The sequence below is a fragment of the Palaemon carinicauda genome, chromosome 25, assembly GCF_036898095.1.
Source record: "Palaemon carinicauda isolate YSFRI2023 chromosome 25, ASM3689809v2, whole genome shotgun sequence".
In the NCBI taxonomy this organism is placed as follows: Eukaryota; Metazoa; Arthropoda; class Malacostraca; order Decapoda; family Palaemonidae; genus Palaemon; species Palaemon carinicauda.
In genome coordinates, this window is record NC_090749.1 from 30394318 (window position 1) to 30401896 (window position 7579).

A 7579-nucleotide genomic window follows, 5' to 3' on the forward strand; every position below is an offset into this window, starting at 1 on the left:
GTTTCTTGAAGACGCTCGTGATGAAGAGGTCGAACTGATGTTCCACGACTTGATCCCACTTGGGAGGGAATATGTCTGCCTCCATGGACCATTCCAACACTATCACCTTGGATCGTGATAGAGTATCCACCGTCACATCGTGGATCAGATGTAAATGAACTGCTTTTAGGTGCCATCCCTTTAGGAAAAGGATGGGTAACTTCACTAAGACTGTACAAGACGTTCGATTGTGACGTCTTATTATCGCTTCGGTGCACCAACTCAGACGTAGGGAGTCTGAACTGTGTGGAGGGGGCTTCCCCGCCCACGAAAGGACCAGTAGAGTCCTGGGACTTTCGTGTTTTAACTTTTGTTAAAGAAGCAATTAAAGAGGGACCGATCTCAGTCTTTTTTTTATCTCTTTAAGCGTTTGATGCGTGTTTTCTCCAGGCTCTTAACGCATCCTTCCGATGTGCTCTTTGCGCTAGGTCTGTCACTATTGCAAACTGGGGAAAGTATAGCACTTTTCCTTGTTGGCATTTTGGGAATCTGATCAATTAGCTGAATCTCTTGACAGACCTCGCGAGCTCCTTTCAAATCTCCGAGGGAAAAGAGAGTTGATGTGACTGAGGGCTTCGATGGTTTTTTAGTCATCGAAACCCTAGAGCTGGAGAAAGTCCAGACTTCTAGAAGCATATATTTCATCTGTGATGTCCCAGGAACCGGGTCATCTCTATGAAAATACTTAGGACTGTGAGTCTGATACGTATCTATTCTAGGATGAATGTCACTCTCCGTGACATGAATCCTAGGCAGGAGGAAGGGGGGTGGTTGACTGGAAGGTTCCAGAGGACACCTTTCAGGTCTGATAAGACTACGAACACCCTTAGTTGGAACAAGGTCCATATGTTCAGAAGGATTAACATTCAGAACATGCCGTTTATTATGAACTTGTTGAGTGGCGATAGGTTCAGAATGACTCAGAGATTTCTCGAGTCCTTCTCGGGAACACAAAAATAGCCTTCCCTGGAACTCGATGAGCCGTAGCTTCCTTACTACCTGTATGCTCTATAGCTCTCAGGTATACTCCTCCAGGAGGGTTTTGAACTGTAGGAGATGGTAAGGAGATAATAGTAGGGACATTTCTGTTTCCCATCAATGGCTCATCTTGAATAGGCTCTGGACCGAAGGATCGAAGGTCCTGCGATCCTGAGGGAATGTTCCTCCTAGCCGAAGCGTCTTTATGCTTCGAACTGTCAGTAGGCTTAGACTTTTGACCATCTGCCTGTAGCATCTAGGTCACTAGAACAATGGGCTATTGTTGAGCAGCCCGGATATTTCCAGTATTTTCGATCTTCTTTTTAGGTTGGGGACCCACAACCACAGAAGATTTTCTCTTTGAGGGAATGCCCCATTTTTGGGGAAGACTTATGTTTTCCATGGTGTCATTCTTAATTACTTCCTTAATGACTTCTTGTGGGAAGATGTCTTTACCCCTGATGTTGGAAGATACTAGCTTCCTTGTTTCGCGTTTCACTGTTGCAGCAGCAAACACAAACTCTCTATATGCTCTCCTAGCCTTCACAAAGGCGTAAAGGTCCTTTACCAAGGTAGCCATATGCATTTTGGCTAAGACCATGAGCATGTCCGGGGTGTTCTCGTAAGTTGAACACAACTCTATGTAGTTTTGTAGAGAAAGGGATATCGCCAGTCTCTCTTTTAACTCGTGTTCATTAAACAAGAGCAAATTGGACAATTTAGGGAGACATACATTGAACTGTCGACTTGCGACATCCTTGTCTAATTTTCCTACTGAAAATGTCAAATGGACTTCCTTCCAATCCTTTTCCTGTCAAAGGCTTGCACTCATCGAGTGTGGGAATGACTCACCCGCCTCTACAGCTTTGATAACGGAAGTAAATGCCTTCCCCATAAAGTGGAAGGAGAGTGAAGCATGAGCAAGAAAGGAAGGGTGTATGTTATTCAGTGAGAATACCATCATCTCTGAATAACCCACCTTCTTCAGATTAACTGAAAGGATAGTCTGTGCCTTATCATGATAAAGAATCATGACCTCCTTTTGTTCCGTTCCTCTTCTTGTCTTTGGTTCGAACCTCAGTCGAACCCAGCAATTAGGGAAAGCCTAAAAACTTAGCCAAAATTGGATTTTGTCCAAAGGAACAGTACCTATTTTCTCTGAGATGAAGAGATTGCCATTTGAAATCTACATCTGCTCAGCAAACCCCTAGGGATTGGTTAAGGAGCATGAAGGGAGGTCTTGATTCATGGGTCGTTTAACTGACCCGTGGGAAGCAACAATAGGAGCTTTACGAGGTTCTATCTTGTGTTTTACTTCCTGTTGACATCGATGGCTCTTTAGCCGGCAGAGGCGGAGGAAAGTCCAACACAACATATTTCTCTTTTACCTTAGGGCACTTCTTGCCCTCGATCCCGAAGGTTTTCTCGCCATCAGGGAACGTAGTTGACTCCTGAGGCACTACACTATCTCTGGAAATAATAGCTTACGCATCCTATCATTAGGTAAGAAAGGTCCTGGAGAGATCTTTTGGAAGCCTCTCACCCAGTTACGTAACTTGTACTGCGCTATATCCTTAGTCTCTGTAAACTTGGGATTATCAAAACCTTCAGACATCAATGTCCAACATATATTGCAACCCTGTGGGTTCCAATAATGTAGGAATCCGGAAATAATATTGCAGGGGGCATGCAACCTGCAAGTATTATGACCGTAAAAGTCCTTACCCTTGGCTCTGCAGCAGACGGCCATACAAGGTATCTGGTGTTCCTTCTGTAAAGAAAGGCAAACCAAATGAGTATACAATGGATTATTACTTTAATAATCAACATGTAAACGTCATCTACAACAGACTAGCTTAGGATAGAAGCTATATATGGATAGTAGGAGATACATACCTGTATACCTCCACGAGCAAATGCTGCTACCTCCCCTAGTATTAACTTACATGGAGCTTTCTCTGTGAGAAAATCAAAGTAGAAGGGTTTTTTACCCGTAGCGGTGGAGAAGTATCAATTAACTATCCCAAAATAGTTAATAATGCGGGGTCAGGATGACTGATTTCAAATCAGATTATTGAAGAAATTATTCCTTCAATATATAAGCGGTATCAGCAGAAAACTCGCTGAAGGATACCCAAGGTAAGTTAGGAAATACTAATGTATCATGGTACTGTAGTTTCTAAATTGCAAAAGTCTAAATTGCAAAATATCGACTACTGTGCCTATGTAAAGCAGTCTTATCATTATGCTGCCCACAAGGCAGCATATAACAGTAGGGTCCATCTAGCACTAGGTGGAACAGGAAAATAAAGACATATAATTGTATATCCTACTCGGGTCATTTGCTGTAGTTTTCCTACTATATTAAATCATAGAGTTTCCTGATCAGGGAGACTCAAAGAAAAAGGGCTGTACCTTTTACGGGATAGGAGTGTATTACTCTTGCCTGAAGTATTTAATATTGCAGGATAATCCTAAACTGATTTCTAATCAGGATATTGAAGAAATCATATTCATTCAATATAGGATTAGGCTCAGCAATTACCTGAATTGGATATCCAAAATATATTGGAAATAACCACTAATAAGAAATATAAAAGTTTTCTATCTACGGTATATTCTATACTGAGATATACTGGCTATCTGTATAACCTATACAGCAGTATATCCAGCATGTTGCCGGTCTGGCTAGGATATGTCTGCATACCTTGCAGACCTAGCGAGACAGAGAGAGAGACAGTATGGAAAAAAGGGCTATCCTTTACTGTATCTATATACAGTAATTAAGGAAGAAAAGTCTAATAGACTACTTTTTTTTCCTTAAGAAGGTTCTAATAGAAGGGGAGAATGTAACATTCAGGCTTCTATATAGCTACAGTACTATTGCCGGCAACCCGCCGACAGTCGGCGCGCCGCGTTGCCAGCCCTGCCGGCAGCATACAGGCAACAGAACCTATAGCTACAGTCCAAAGGAGGACTGAGAACCTTGGGGACAGAAGGGACTAACCATTCACAGCCATCATGGGCGCTACTTCCGGCCAGGCTGGCAACTGGCGACAGTCCATGAATGTCGGCAGCCATCTTGGTTGCCAGCCAGGCCAGCAAAAGGCTATCATGCCGACAACATCAGCAACCGCCGGCAACGTCAGCAACCGCCGGCAACGTCGGCAACCGCCGGCAATGTCGGCAGCCACTGTCGGCATCCATCTTGGTTGCCGGCCAGGCCGGTAAAAGGGTATCATGCCGGCAATGTCGGCAGCTGCCGACAGACTATGACTGTCGGCAGCCATCTTGGTTGCCGGCCAGGCCGGCAGGCGTCAGTATACTCTGCCGGCAGCCAAGATGAGAGAGATAGTCTGGCTGCATCCAGCACTCTACCGTTAAGGTAAGGTTGCAGGATGTCCGCCTAAAAGACAATGGATAAACCATTAAAAAGGATAGAGGGGAAGGGGAAAGGGTCCTGTAACAATTGTGAAAGGAACTGTCAAACTTGACAGACCTAGCACCTATAAAAGGAACTCTGTTTCTGTATGGTATCAACAGAATCCGGGTGCTAGGAGAGACTCAGTTCTCCAACCCAGAGACTGCCAACACAGTCAAGGGGAGGGGGCGGCACTGAGCCTCTTCCCACAAAGAGAAACAGGATTCCAGTGCCACGTTATCTTAGGCTAAAAGGGAATTACTTTCAGCCCAGGGAACTGTGGCACAGGACTAGTCTTTTAGTCGCAAGGAGAAAATGGTATACTATCATAACCAAAGCGACTACGGAGGACTAACCTCCATTGTCGGTAACCTTGTCGGCAGGGGAGTAAAGGTATCCTACAACCAACTCACCCTGTCGGAAGGTCAACGACATAAGACTAAAGACTCTGAGATTCTGACCAAATCCCAAAACCTGCTGGTATATCCACAACCAAAGATTAAGGGGATAGGCAGAAACCAAACCCCAGGTCAGCCATGTCTGAATGATATTCAGGCACTGCCATAAGGGTTGTAGTCTGGGACTACACTTAGAGGGAAAGGGATTATCTTTAAGTCTCCGAAGAGACGTGAGAAGTCTCATAACATTACAGGAGGTATCAGTCTCCAGTGGAATGAAAACAAAACACAAAGATAATCGGGGAATGTCGAACATATAGACAGAGTCTAGGTTAGGCTAACTAAGCTAGACAAGTTCTCGGTTACCTAAATCACCGAAACTCTAACTATACGATCGACAGAGGAAAAATGAAATAATTATGCATAAAATCAAATCTTCACAAGAATAAATGCCTAAATAGCTAAATAATTACAAGAATTAAATAAGGCTATTTAAAAACTGGAATAACGCCTGCCTAAGAACGACAGCGCCCATGGCGCCTCCAGTAAATGACCTAGCTCTAAAAACAAAATAAATACTCAATATCATTGAGAAACAAAGAGCTAAAACATATTCAAAGTAAAGACCCGATACTCAACTTTCTGAAGGCGGAAGAAGATGAAAAAAGCATGATAATAATACTTTAACCAATCAAAATAATTCCAATCACTGGAAAATACCACCGACCGAAATCGCTACAATAAAAGGAATGGCCACTATCGTAGGGATGGCGCTGTTGTACTATCGATAGTAGTAGGGAACGGGGATGGCCTTTGAAGGCCCCCCCCCCCCCTTTTTATTTTTGCCACACCTCCTCGAACGTAAAACTATCTGGGGTGCAGATTGCTATGAGGTGTGCCATTACGTCCTTACGCGATATCCCTTCTTAAAATTTCAAGGGATATTCGCTCCAGGAGTTAGAATTCTGGGTACCTTCGGTAAATTCTTTGGGATATATCACTGTAGTCACATATAACCTAGGAAGCTACTGATGAAGGAACTTCCATCAGCACGACATGGCTTGAGCCCAAAAAGGAAGTTGAACTTCCATTGCTAATGTTTGGGAAAAGGACAGAGAAATTTGGGAAAAATACATATTAATTGAAGAGAGAGAGAGAGAGAGAGAGAGAGAGAGAGTGATTAACTAATGTGGCTTTAAATGATCTGCAAAAGGAACTCAAAAGCTTCCTTATTGTTTAGGATAAAAAGAACTGAAATCAGTTGATGATCCATCCGATTTGGTTATGCAGTAAAATAATGGTAAGGGGTTTTAATTTGTCTCTCTCTCTCTCTCTCTCTCTCTCTCTCTCTCTCTCTCTCTCTCTCTCTCTCTCTCTCTCTAAAAGAATGATAAACTACAATAACAACGACGTTTTCTTTTTATCTTACGAGCTGTTTTACATATCTAAATAGAGATCACACATTGCCTAATTTCAAAGCTAACATAAATCCTTCGCGTATTTCCTAGGGTCGACATGAAGTGTCAATCCGCCCTTTATTGTTAGTCCTCAGGGAGGCTATTATCAGCTGTGCCGCAGATCATGTGCAAATGGTGTTGCACTTGCCAACATGAATAACAAAGAGGAGTGAAAGAAAGAAGGAAGAAAAGGCCGAGAAGGAAATGACGAAAGGAAAGAAGTGACAAAATTCGTCCAATTCAGGCAATCAACAAGAAGCTTATTTTAATCAAAGTTTGTCTTATCATAATTAGCATTTCATTGATAGAATTGCCATGATATAACTTAGTTACGACATACTTTTTATGATTATATATACAAACAAACACACACGCACACACACACACACACACACACACACACATATATATATATATATATATATATATATATATATATATATATATATATATATATATATATATATATATATATATATATATATATATTTACAGTACATGTATATACATGTATAATTTGGAACCCATTAATTTCTCTTCGTTTTTGCAGTAGCCTTCCTAACTGACTGTGCTTTCAATCAAAGCTTGTAGTGACTCTGTAATGGAGAATAATAGAAATACAAAATCCAGATCTTATCTGAACATCACAAATAACCTTTAATTTTTCAGACTATCAGATGATCAGAGACATTTCAAAGTGTCCATTTTATTAACCTCAATTAAGAACCTTTGCTCTAAGAAGCAAATATTAATGCATTTATAATTCTAGATTTATATTCTTAAGAAGAGTCAAAGGAACGAGATTTAACAAGATAAAATGAACAAGAAGATTAAGAAATGTATTCATAGAATATCATTTTACAGTCTTTCTGTAACTCTAATAATTCATGCTGTTGGAATTGAATCCAAATTCCCAAACTCCAATTTAGTAACTTGAAGGAAGTTGTTGATCCTCTCTCAAACAAAGGAAGTTGAACTTCCATAGCTACCGTTTTGGAAAAGGACTGACAAATTGGGGAAAAATACATAGTAATTGAGAGAGAGAGAGAGAGAGAGAGAGAGAGAGAGAGAGAGAGAGAGAGAGAGAGAGAGAGAGAGAGAGAGAGAGAGGACTAGATTTCGTTTATGTGATGCTTCATAATTATCAAAATAGGTGTCCATGACTGCTACCAATACAGTCGACTAACTACCCTTTACACGACTTACAAACGACCTTTCAAACCTCACTAACTAAAGCTCTGTTATTTTGCATCAATCGGATATTTATTTATTAGTCAAAGCTCAGT